General features: G+C 47.2%; 1 protein-coding gene and 1 pseudogene across 1 annotated transcript in view; one reads left to right on the top strand and one right to left on the bottom strand.

Moving 5' to 3' along the window:
* MOXD1 (monooxygenase DBH like 1) overlaps positions 1–13,133 on the top strand; it is a 773,208-nt gene that overhangs the window by 318,080 nt on the left and 441,995 nt on the right. The gene's annotated exons all lie outside the window — the stretch shown is intronic.
* LOC147708804 (18S ribosomal RNA) lies at positions 385–2,099 on the bottom strand (annotated as a pseudogene).

The raw sequence follows: 13,133 nt of genomic DNA, 5'->3' as shown, positions 1-13,133 counted from the left end.
TTTGGGCCTAAATCCATCACTTTGTTTGCTCGCTATGCCATTCCAATTTGGACCTAGCCACATGCAAATCAGGCTTGACCCTGATCCCCATGGGAACTGTCAATCCCGAACAGCCAGACCTGGTCCTCCCTGGACCTGGAAACAAGCCTCATCAGCCAGGCTAGCTTGAAACCGGTGGCGTCAGTCGCCCCAGTCCTTCAAGTGCCGATCGGGTTCTTCCAGATGGAGGAGCCTGCTCAATGGCTGGTCCTTGCTCAAGTGTACTCGGCAATTATTCTGGACAGGGTACGCAAGAGAATGGCCAGTCACTGTGCCCTGGGTTCCACTTGGATGGCAGTTGAAGGTTCAGACTCAAACCAGCAGTCACTCGGGCTGCTCTGCCGTTAATGGTCCTTCTGTATGTTCACTTACGGAAAACTTGTTACGACTTTTACTTCCTTTAGATAGTCAAGGTTGATCGTCTTCTCAGTGCCATGCTAGGGGCATTGCCAACCCTGGTAGAGCTGATCCAACAACCTCACTTAACTGTCCATTTAGTAGTAGTGACGGGCGGTATGTATGAAGGGCAGTGACCCGCACTTGCTGGTAATTCCTCGTTCATGGAAAATAATTCCAATTCCCAATCTCTATCATGAACAGGTAGATACATACTGCTGTTTTGAACATATGGTGCAAATGGAGCCCTAGAGATCAAAAGATATCACAGACTTGTTATTGCTCGATATCATGCGGCTGAAAGTCACTTGTCCCTTTAAGAAGTTTAACACTGACCAAAGGGGTTCACTTAACTAGTTATCATAGAAGAATGTTGTTCATTGTCACCATTAATTAAATCACTTCACCAAATAAGAATGTCCATGCACCACCACTCACAGAATTGAGAAAGAATTATAAATCAGTCAGTCCTTTATGTGTTCTGGCAGGTGAGGTTTGCTGTGTCAAGTCAACTTAAGCTGCAAGTTCCACACCTGATGTCGCCCTTCTGTCAATTCCTTTAATGTTCAGCTTTGCAGCCATACTTCCCCTGGACCCAAAGAATTTGTTTACCCAAAATCTGCTTGGCGGTTCATGGGAATAACGCCCTGGATTGCTAGCCATCATAGTTTATGGTCGGACCTACTACAGTAGCTGATCATCTTAGAACCTCTGATTTTTGTTCTTGATTAACGAAAACATTCTTGGCAAATGCTTGCACTTTGCTTCATCTTTTGCCAGTCCAAGAATTTCATCTCCAGCAGCACAATATGAACGCCCATGTTTGTCCCTCTTAATTGATTTGAAATTCAGAAAACCAACAAAATAAAACTGTATGCCTATTTCATTAATTCTAGCTGAAGTATTCAGGTAACTGTCCTGCTTTGAATACTCTAATGATTTCAAAGTAAATGCTCTGTCATGAGCATCAAGGTTGTAGCCAAGAGGCAAGGGCGGAGACAGGCAGTAATTTGTCTCTCATTAGACTGATAGCTCAATCCCAAGCTCCAACTACTAATTTCTTAACTGCAACAACTTTAATATAACCTATTGGAGCTGTAATTATTGTAGCTACTGGCACCAGATGTTACCCACCAAAGGATACTCATTAATGGATTTCAAGTATTCTTACAGAACCTCAAAAGAGTCCTATTGTTTTTGTTGTCTCTACCGCCCCAAGTTGGGAGTGCGTAAATAGTATACCTGCTTCCTTCCTTGGATGTGGTAGCCATTTCTCTGGCTCCCTCCTGAATCAAACTTGACTCCCTTTTCCCATGGTCACAATGGTAGGCAAAGAAAGTACCATGCAAAGTTGATAGGGTCCGACTGTATTCTCTCTGTCACAGGAATGTGTGATTGGCTTGAGGTTATCTAGAGCCACCAAAGCAGTGGGGCAAGCCCAGATTGTCTTGCTGTGATAAATTAATGATTCTCTGGAGGTCTGCGTTTGTTGGCGGCTATTAGCTCTAGACTTACCACAGTTATCCAAGTAACAGAAAACGCAACCAAAAGAACCTTAACTGATTTAATGAGCCATTTGCAGTTTCACTGTACCATCCATATGTATTTAGACGTTTGTGGCATAATCTTTGAAACAGCATGTTGCCTGCAGGATCAACCAGGTAGCGGCACCTGTTGGACAGGAGGAGGATCCACATGCCTGGCCCCGACATAAGGGAAAGGCAGGCTGTGGTGCAGCCCGAGCAAGATGTAGTGCTTCCGGCATGGGTGGTGGGATGCCACACAAAACAGGCACTCCTAGCTGTTGTGGAATATGTGTTGGGTGGAGAAGGGTAATGATATGGCATGCAGAGATCACACTACCACGCACCATCCGGTACCAGAGCTACCTGATCCCATGTCCTCCCAATGGTCCGATACTGGTAGGGAGTGAAGCTGCTGACGGCTTAGCCTTCACCCGGCAGGGCATGGAGGGCCTCTGTGAAAGTCAGACCTTTGAGTCAGACAGATCCAGGCGGGGCGGAAGCTCTCTACTTGACACCACAGCTGAGGTTGAATACATAGTCCATCCCTAAATGGACCATCAGAGTATGTTGCTGGCAGGACCCCCCCTCAAGCAGTCCACCCTGCATGGCAATGTCAGGTTTATACCCCTGGCTGTTCTCTAGGAAGGCAGGCTTGGAGGAAAAGTCTATCAGACAGGGCTGGAAAGCAGATGTGGAACCAGGCCCCTGGGACAGAACAGCCTGGGTACTTGCAGCACTCAGGGAGAAAAACCAGATGGCAAGGGGGCCCTAGTACTTTGAGCCTAGTAACCCAGAAAATGATTACATGCTCCAGATTACACAGTAGGCCAGGGAATGGAGGCCAGGTCCTTCCATCCGCAGGCCAGCAGGAGCTCTGACCCAGATCCTGGTCGGAGCTTCTTAACCCATACAAGTAGGGGAGAAATCCCCAGGAGTGCATGGCCCCTTCGAGAGCACTGTGTGACCTGGAGCGCTGGAGAATGAGCCCAGAATTTCCACCCCAGGGACATCTAGGGCTCTGACCTAGGGCTCAGTCAGAGCTTATTAACCAAAATAGGAAGGGGAGGCATTACCAGCCCTGTCCGAGGCACTTTGAGGGACATCAAGCCAGAGAAAGGAGCCTAGGGCTGGGGTCATCTAACTCTGGGCCAGCCAGAGATGTGATCCAGGACCCAATCACAGTTATTTAACCCATGCAGGCAGAGGAGGCCTTCTTGGGCCTGCATGAGCCAGTCAGGGCTCTTTGAGGCACATCAGTCCGGAGAACCGAGCCCAGGTCCAGGAGCTTCCGCCATTTTATCCAGGACCCAGTTAGAGCTTTTAACCTGGATATGAAGAAGACAACCCTGTTCCATCTTCATGTGACACAATGGGACAGAAAAGGGAAGCTCCCAGCCCTGGGCCAGCCAGAGCTCCTACTGAGGACATGGTCAACGCTTCTTAACCTGGGCAGACAGGGGAGACCTCCCTGGGCCTGCAGGCCCTTGTCCTGGGCACTTTTCAATGTATGGGACCTAGATAATTGAGCCGGGGATGTGTCCTTTCATCACAGGGGGGTCTGGTCAGAGGTTCTCCATTGCGCCAAAGCAGGACCCTATCCTGGACACTTTGTGACACAGTGTTCCAGAGAATGGAGCCCAGGGATGGAGGCTTCCAGCCCCGGGACAGTTGAAGCTCTGTCCTAAGGCCTGGTCAGAGCTTGTTCACCTGGCTAAGTAGGGGATCCCCCCGGGCCTATTGGATGCCTTCCCAGGCACGTTGCAACACAGCTGACTGGCGCATGAACACCAGGTCTGGGGGTCCTTCCCTTTGGCCCGCAAGAGCGCTACTCATTCATGTAATCTATGCACACTGAGTGATAGAGGGAGGAAAGTTATAAGAATGAATCTGGCCTCCCAGAGGCCTAATTGGGCTTGAAGCTTTAAATGAACCCGCATTGAGACTCAGGTGAAGCAAATTACATGTTTTGTTTATTTATTTTAAATCCAAAATGTCACCAGTGACATTGGTATTACACATTTTGCAACACCCATATATTCGTAGTAATTAAGCTCTAATTATAATTTTGCACAGCTCTAGTAACAGGCTAAAAGTTGGTACACAATGATATATGCCAGTATCTTTTAGTGTAAACAGAGCAAAGGGCACGTTGTGTGTCACTTAGTGCCACCTGCTCTACACTAATTGCTATATGACAAATGTGCCAGTTTAATGCAAAATATCTTTAATAGGATAAAAATTACTATGCACAGACTTGTACTCTTATTACCCTTTGGTTGTTAAAGAACACATTCCTTTCATTGTGTGAGCTGCTGTAATAGAGCATGATTACAAACTATCATAACACACAAAAGTAATTTATCAGAAAGTGAATTACAGAGGAGACAGCTGTTTAATAAAATGCCAGTGTGAAAATGAATGACCAATCTATGCAGCCAAGTAAAAATAAAAAATAAACGCTAGATACTTGTTTGATGAACTTAAATTCTGGGACAATAAAAACATAATAAGTTAAATGTATTTTTCAGAAACCCATGAATAAAGAACTGATAGGTGCTTTGTCAATAATTTTAATAGTAGCATTACAAATCCATACAGATTTTAAGATTAACACTGCATATTTCACAGGTGATTTACAGGAGAAGAGCATCAATGCAGTGATGGAGCCTATTGCTCAAACAGTTTGAAAAACGTCAGGGTGTTCTTCCCAGTGGCAGCTGGCACAGATCGGGTGGTGAGGCAGCAGGGGCGAGGGTGGAATGTAAAAAAAAAAGAATCAATAACATACCTCATCGCCTCCCCCACTCTCGTCTGTGTCAGGACTCTGCCGAACAGGACCAGGAAGCACCCATGCTCCCCAGATCAATCACAGCGCTGCAATGCATCGTTGTGATTGGTAAGCACCCAGGCTCTCCTGACCAATCACAATGCAGCATTGTGATTGGTCTGAGTGCTGTGGTTCAGCGCTCAGATGGAGCCCGGGGGCCTGGGCATGTTCTCCACGCATACTGTAATGCAGCCTGCAGGGAGAACATGCTAAGTGCGCATGACTGTTTGGCTGGCCCCAAAGGGCTGGCCAAACAGACATTTCGCACTTTGAGTTGGCAAACCACTCCTTCCCTGCCCTGCTCTGAGAGTAGAGCAGCCCTGCCCGCCCGAAAAGCAGCACGGAAACAGAACAATTTAATAACTTTGAGTGATTATCATTTACTGTTTCCATTATTTACACTGCTTAAAAACAGTGGGGCAACGCTATGGTTCTTCGACAATTTTGAGGTTTTTTTTATTTCAATTTTACAACAAGGACTGTGGAACTACCTGGTGAACACATTGACGTACAATGATCTGGTAGTCGAAGGAAAAGCATAACTTCTTATTATAATCAGCATTTGACACATTTAAACGCAAAATTGATCACCGAATAGGTAACCTATTTTCAATTTCTTTCAGAAGACTTAGTTAAGCCAAGATTTGGCATGGACTTAAAAACAATTCCATAGAAAAACTGATGAACTACTCTTCGTATTAATTTAAAACAGACCGGAGTAAATGCATGGAATGGCCTCTTTGGGAGCACAAAGCTAACCCAATAACCACAAATCACTGGATTAACTACTAACATTATGTTATGGAGAAACATGCTACTCACTGAAAAACACTTTAGGGCCTCATCAAGGGTAAGATCCATATAAATGCAGTTATGTTTAAATTCTGTAGGTTGCTATATTGTCTGTTTTCCTGTCTCCAAAGATTGATGCCAATGTTACATTTATTATTGATGTTGAGAAGTTCTATGGAGAAGCAAACTCATTAACTGGTACTGTCACAACTGGTCCTTGGCCGAGATGAATAACCATCTGTGCTCATGGTGGGATATTTACCACCAGTAAAGTATGTTAAACAAATAAGCTGACATACACCTTGACCTTATCCTGTGGACTTTGTGATAGCATGGGTGCTGTTACAAATCACACCCATTAGAGGCATGGCAAGGGATTGTCATATTTGGTAATACATTCCTTTGACAAGACATCATCAAAATCTGACCTCACCCTTTGCATTAATATTCTTCTTACTGAAAGCTTCAAGATAATAGTATATTGAGTGAAACTGGTGTTTGTTTGTAAGATATTTTAGAGTGATATATTGATCACTTTTGATCATCTAATGACACAGGAAGTGACATCACTGGTTTTCTGCACAAACCCATATTTAAAAGAAGATGCCATGCAAGAAGACTTCATTTCCTATCATCCACCTGCACACAAAGTGACATGACGGTGTTTCCCACGGTCCATCCACAAAGGAAGTGACATCACAGGTTTCCCACAAAGCCATATTTAAATTAAGCCAAGCAATAGGACTTTAATTATTCCCCATTCTCCAAATACATAGGATGTGACATCACTGAATTTCCCACCACCCAGCTGCAAGTGAATTGAAATAACTTCCTGCCTTATCTCTACCTTAGTACATTTTTCAGAGCGTCCCATCCCCTAGCCGTCCCCAGTAAACGGTGAACACAGGCAAGGGTATTGACTGTTTGGGCTTGTTAGTTGACAGAAGGCACCTTGGCTAGAACCCATGTTCCACTGAAGCTTACAAGGTAAGATCATGTCATATGCCTCCCCCAGCACCCATACTGCCAATCCTCACAACCATATCCAGATCTAGATCACACAGGCACTCACCTAGCATATGCACCACACATAAATCCAACCTTGTACACATCCCACTAACTACCACACACACTCAAACTACAGAACTCACATTCCAACTCATTAACACTCTCTAGTACTCCCTCCATGTACCAGGCATCAAAGTTCTCATCACATATCACAAGTATGGCACCTTCTTTATCACAGAAACATGGTTAACCACAACATCCTCACATATTGTAGGCATTCTTCTTCCCACAATCTACAGCATCCATCATGTGGGAAGGGAGGGTACATTGCTGTATCCATAAGTTCCCCTGGTCCTGCACCCTACGCAAGCAAGTTGCACTCAACACCACAGAGCTGTGACATGCCATTTCCCACTCACATTATCCAGACCTGGATACCCAGTGTCCACCTTAAAATAGATATAAAATGATGTGTGGGAAAAGATCAAACTATTTTCTTGTAGCAAAAACAATAAATTAGTCCTTTCTTCCAAGAGAGTATGCTAGAAGGGGCTTTGTAACAATAGCAAAACTTTCCTGTGCAAGCAATCCCTTAAGTGTAGTGGAACGTACTTCCCAGAGGACACACTTAAAAAGGTTTTGTAACAATAGCCTCACTTCATGTACCAGCAATCACTTATGTTTAGTGGAATGTGGCGAAAACACGGCGGCTCTGTCTGGGAGATGTGCACTCAATGCTGCAGCATGTCCTCTGGTAAGTGCCTTCCTCTACATTTAAGTGTTTGCTTGAACAGGAATGTTTGGCTATCGTTATAAAGCCCCCTCTAGCGTGCTCTCTTTGAAGGAATGACTTTAGCCATTTTAGGCTCTTTTGGTGACACGTAGTGCAGAGCATTATTAGGAGGTTTTACCCCGCCCGGCTGGGTGGTTTCCCCAGTTTGTGGCCTCACACAACATTGCGGTCTACCTTATGCCCATGTCCTGATGATGCCCGACTCTGTGGGCCCAAATGCTTCGACCTCATGAATTGGAGAAGTCGGAATGATTGAAAATCTCACGGATACCACTTTTGGGACTGTGTGGAGGTTGGACGTATCCCTCCTCTGTTTGTACTGGACTATCTCCCATATGTATTGCACATTTTTTGTTTTTTTGCAACCGTCATTACATTGTATGGGTAGGATGTTATTAGAAATTATTGATGATTGCTGTGTTTTTGTTATATGTTTTGATTATATTTCTTATGCATTTTCAATCCATACTAATATTATAAAGAGAGAGCCCAAACCTTTGAGGCGGGTAATCTCAGGAACCACAGCACCAATCACAACACCCAATACCGCGTTGGAAAGGGCAGTTGAAGCAGAAGGACATAGGCTATGCAGACGCCCACCATATACATTTAAAATGTAAAAGAACCGTGCCAGCAAAGTAGTCCCATGTGGGTGTGTCTTATTTGTGCTGTGGGCGTGTGCTGGGGCGTGACAAATGCTGGGGGCGTGTGGTACGTTCCGCCCTTCATGCCATGTCTCATATCGTGTGCTAATCCCACCCTGTTCCCTTTAAATACCCCTGCACCCCATAATCATAACCCACCCTTACTCCTTAAAATACCCCAACACCCTTAAACACTAACCCATCTTAACGCTATAAATATACCCTGTGTGAGAAGTTGGCCCGATATGCAGTGCTCACTATTCTAGTGATCACTATGCATCAGTCCAAACGACCCTTATGGTGATTGGTCGTAAGTCCACCTTAGACCAGCTATCCTAGTAGCGTGGATACGAGCAGTCTTCGGGCTAAACTCTAGAGGGCGTGTTAAGACAGCTGTTATACCATCACATACCCCTTGAACACCAAGTGAAAGGACACCACACAAGTGTTATGAAAATAAACAGTGTATTTATTAGAATCACAACAGCCCTGTACTCTTTATGAGGACAGGGTACTAAGCACACAACGAAACTCTTGGGAAAATACTTCAAGTGCACAAACAATACAAGTGCCCGAGGGCACGGAAAGTTTAGTGGTCTCGGGCGGACCCGATAAGGCAAGTCGGAGGCGGTGGGGACTCGGGACCCTTAAATAAGGAGGTTATGCAGGCACCGAAATGCCGAAGTTACCTAGCCCAAGGGCTGCGGCTGCACAAGTCTTTACAGACGTCGGGAGTCCTCGCTGACGAACCAGGAGCCGGAAGGAAGGAGTTGCTGGCCGGCGACCAGTGGAGATAGTTCGTAGAGATCCAAGCCTGGATCAGAGATGGATGACACCTGAAAGCAGAGGGGACCAAGTTCGTACTACTAGCCAGTAGTCAGAGGGTACCAGGAGGGCACCGGATGGCTGTCACCTCGACTAGGTGAGTGGGCGACGCTAGGCTCTGCAGTCTCACGGACCAGGAGGCGTTGTCGGCGACCAGGATGGAGGTGCGAGCTGTCCCACGAAGGTTGATGCTGTCGGCGTCGCTAAGCCCAGGATTGGGGCAACAAGCCTTGGCAAATTTCAGGGCCACGTGGTGGGCCTAAAATGGCGTCTGGAGTGGACCAGGAGGGTCCGGGGTGCTCCTCTCGCAGAAGGGAGCAAAGGCCGGTCTGGAGCAACCAGACCAGCAGCGTTGGTTGTCGGATGTCGTCAAGGAGGTCACAAGCCAGCGGCTAGTAACCAGACAACGTGCTGAGCGGCAAAAGCAGAAGGGCCCCACGCAGATCGTGGAGATACTGGGAGGCTACACTTCGGTGCTGGAGCTGCTCAGGGTCGGGGCTTCTCGGACCCCAGAGCACTCACCAGAAGATCCCTCGGCGGTCGTGCTGGTTTAAGAATCGCGCAGGTTTTGATGATGGCCGGTCCCTCGAGGTCTCGTCGCACCCACGGATCTCAGCTGAGCTGACGATGTGGGTAGAGGTCGGAGGTGCCAGGGAAGCCGGTTCTCGTCGAGCTGGGCAGTCGGATTCCTGAGGAAGGACTTGCAGCAAACCGCAGAGTTCTTAGATGGTGCCTGCGGATGCAGGGTGACTACTCCTGAGCCACAAGGGAGAAATCTTGAGAAGAGTCTTGAATGTCCTTTCGTAGAAAGTAGTTCTTGATTCAAAGATGATCTGATTTGGAAAGGTCCCCGCTCCTGCCTTTATCCTAAAGAAAGGGGTGGGTATGTGACTAGGTCCTGCCCTAGGGGTGGGACCAGGAAGGGGGGTAGTTACACCCTTCTCCCATGCCGGGCTTTCCCCAGGTCAGGGGCTGGTGTGCCCCTGGAACTGGTTCTAGCCGGCAGATGCGTAGTGAGCACCGGGGTGCCACTCCGCAGTCACCTTCCTGTAAAGCCCTGCCTACCCAGGATACACAAAACCCTGTCTGGGATGGTGCGAACACCGCCCCGGACAGGAAACCCTTTGTCCAAGCTCTCCTCGCTGGAAGGACTCCCAGCAGCAGGAGGTCAGACTCGTGTCTGGGGTGGCAGCATCCATTTTGTGGAGCTGAGGCTTCGTTTAACTTTAACCGGGGTTCACAGTTACATACATGTCATTCCCCTCTAGAAGGGTGGAATGCTAACCCCGTCGCCAGCATTGGTGAGGGGTCAGCATCCCGATTCGTATGACACCTTACTCGACATGTCTTGATAATTCGATACCGAAGTTACCAATATGGTACGCGTTATCATGGAACAGCCATTGGGTCTTGGTTCCGCAAGCTGCAACCGGGCCCGGCTCGTGCCAGAGCCCAATTCACACGATTCCATGCACTCTGCCTTCAGGATTGTCAAGGCCTGCTATAGGAGTGACTGATAGGAACTCGGGTGTCCATTTTAAGGTTAGATATAGGGATGCTATACCTAAAGCAACGGGCGAGTACGCCATGTTGCCCCAGCTGTCGCGCAGCCAGTTGTGTCAGATTTAGATAGCCATCCAGGGGTGGCATAATACATGCTTCAGCCCCTGGTAGGCCCTGGGTACACCTAGGCCCTGAGTTACAGGGTCTGATAAGGTGGCCCAGTACCAATCGGAAATGTACCTAAGGTACATGGAATCCATTTTAGAGAGAGAGCAGTAGGCCTGGGGTCCTGAATGGCAGGGCCCCAGGTCAACTAAGTCGGAAAACCAGCAAAACACCAGGAAAAAAGTTGGGGGTAACCATAGTCAGGTATCTACCTTCCTACACAACCCCCCCCCCCCCCCCCCCCAAACGAAAGGAGATAAGGCTATCCTTGACCAGGTAAGCCTATATTGCCTGAGTGGCCATATGAGGTGGTACATGCACTGGCATGGTTACCCCCTGTATCATGGTCCACTAAGCAACCCCTCACCCTAAGGGTATTTGAGGGTCTCCACCATAGGGAATCACTACCTGTGGTGTGCTTTGGCAAAGTAAAAGGCTGGTGTGGGAATGGAGTACTGAAGTGAGACTCCACTACTGTTGGGCTCAACTTCCTCCAATCACTATCCACCATATGTGCCTTTCTTTCCAGTACTGAGTTGCTATGAGCTCTCAGGGTCAACCTCTGGCTACCTAAAGCTGGAGGCTGAGTACCTCTGTTTGGCTTACTGGAGGGACAGGTCAGGTTTGGGGGTTTTAGGCCCCAGGTTTGGCTGTGCCCAGCAGTGTCCAGCTGTGGGAGTTCCCTGACTAAGTTTAAGGGGGATCCCTCAGGAGTTTGTTTTATTTTCACTTGGCTAGGGCTACTAGCTTCAGTGATCCTAATCTGCTGATTGGAGATTTTTGGACAGGGGGCCCTTTGGGGTCCACCACTGGCCTCCCTGACCTCTACAGCCCTGGGCTGACTGAGGCAGGGTAGAGAGGGGCAGGTTACCTGCTCCAGACTGGGTCCCACCTTGGAAGGGTCCACTGACATCAGGGGCTCTGCCAGGCTAGGCCTGACTACCTCTGGGGCAGTTCCTTCACAAGGGGTCAGATCAGTTCCCTGAGGAGGCTGATCCTTTCCTAGAGTCTGGTGGGAGGGAGATTTCTCTTCCTCCTCAATGCTCTCTGTCTGAGTGGAGTGATCCATTGTTTCAGGCTTCACAACCTCACTATCTGTTTGAGTAGAGGCTGAGACCATTACAGCCTTGCCAACCTTTTCAGGAGGGCACTCAGTTTGTGTTTGGGTTGTGACTGTCACAGCCCTCCTATCCTGTCCAGGAAAGTCTGTCTGAGCCTGGGCAGTGGCTACCACTGCTCTTCCAACCTTTTCAGGGAGGACTGGTGCTTGGACTGGGGCTGTAGCTATTACTGCCCCACTAACCTTTCTGGGTAGGCCTATCATCCTGGAGTGAGTTTCTTGCTCCACCTCAGCCCATGCTGAGAGTTCCAGGTCATTCCCCAGTAAGCAATCTACAGGTAGGTTATCTGTCACTGCCACTCTCATGGGCCCTGTGACATTACCCCAACTGAGCTTGACTACTGCCATGGGATGCCTTCTTCTCACTCCATGAACATCTGTCACCTGATAAAGAAAACCAGGGGTGAGTTGAGCAGAGGGGACCAGATGGTCAATCACCATGGTGATACTGGCCCCTGTGTCTCTGTATGCCTCAACTTTCTGACCATTGATAAAGGGCTCTTGTCTATACTTTCCCAAAATGTGGGAACCAGTAGTGAAGTTGGCAAACCCCATGCCAGTCTCACAGACAAGAGTGTTGTTAGGGGACCTGGCTAGGCCATAGTCCTCCTGGTTTCCCAAAGTAATGCCCACTACATTCTTGGGGGCACTCCCACCACCTGGGGGATTACCACTAGTGGTAACAGGAGGTCTGGGAGTATTACCTGGGGGTTTGGTCTCCTTATTGTTGTTGGCCTTGGGACAACTGTTGTCACTTTTGTAATGGCCTACCTTGTTGCAGGTATGACAATAAGGTTTCTTTTGGGTTTTGGGAGAAGTTGGGGACCCACCCTTTTCAGAGGAATTTTGGGGCCCTGTGGTTTGATCAGAAGATTTATTCCCACCCTTCTCTTGAGGCTTGGTTGATTCCTTCTTTTGGTCACCACCCTGGTTCTTAGGCCTGACCCTGGTTCTGACCCATTTGTCTGCCCTCTTACCCAATTCTTGTGGAGAGGTCAGATCAGAGTCTACCAGTTCAAGTCAAGTCAAAACAAACTTTATTTGGTTTGTTACAACCATAAAAGTACAATTTACCTCTTATCTTACTAAAACAGGGAAAATAAAAACAACAGTAAATACATAGCACAACGGTATCAATAAACATATTACATCTTAAAATACATATACTTTGACTATCGTTTTTAAAACCGGAATGTTATCACAATTAATTTAAATGAGACGCTCAAATCATATCTATACATCATCTTCTTAATCATACAGCACTATTTTAATCACTAATTGTTTCACGTTTATTTGATGTCAAGGGCTTATATTATTAGATCTTACTCTGTGCAGCTGAGGAATACCTTAACTTTTTTCATATATTTCCCCAAGGCACAGGCTATATCTAAGTTCTCCATTTCCATCAACAATTTAGCAGCTTGCATCCTATTTACAATATTATAATTTTTAAAAATCGGACGTAAAATCTCCTTTCGTAAATCTAAAAACCACA

The sequence above is a fragment of the Lissotriton vulgaris genome, chromosome 6 (assembly GCF_964263255.1).
Source record: "Lissotriton vulgaris chromosome 6, aLisVul1.2, whole genome shotgun sequence".
Lineage (NCBI taxonomy): Eukaryota > Metazoa > Chordata > Amphibia > Caudata > Salamandridae > Lissotriton > Lissotriton vulgaris.
The sequence above is the reverse complement of the archived record's forward strand: the minus strand, read 5'-3'. Positions and strand labels throughout refer to the sequence as shown.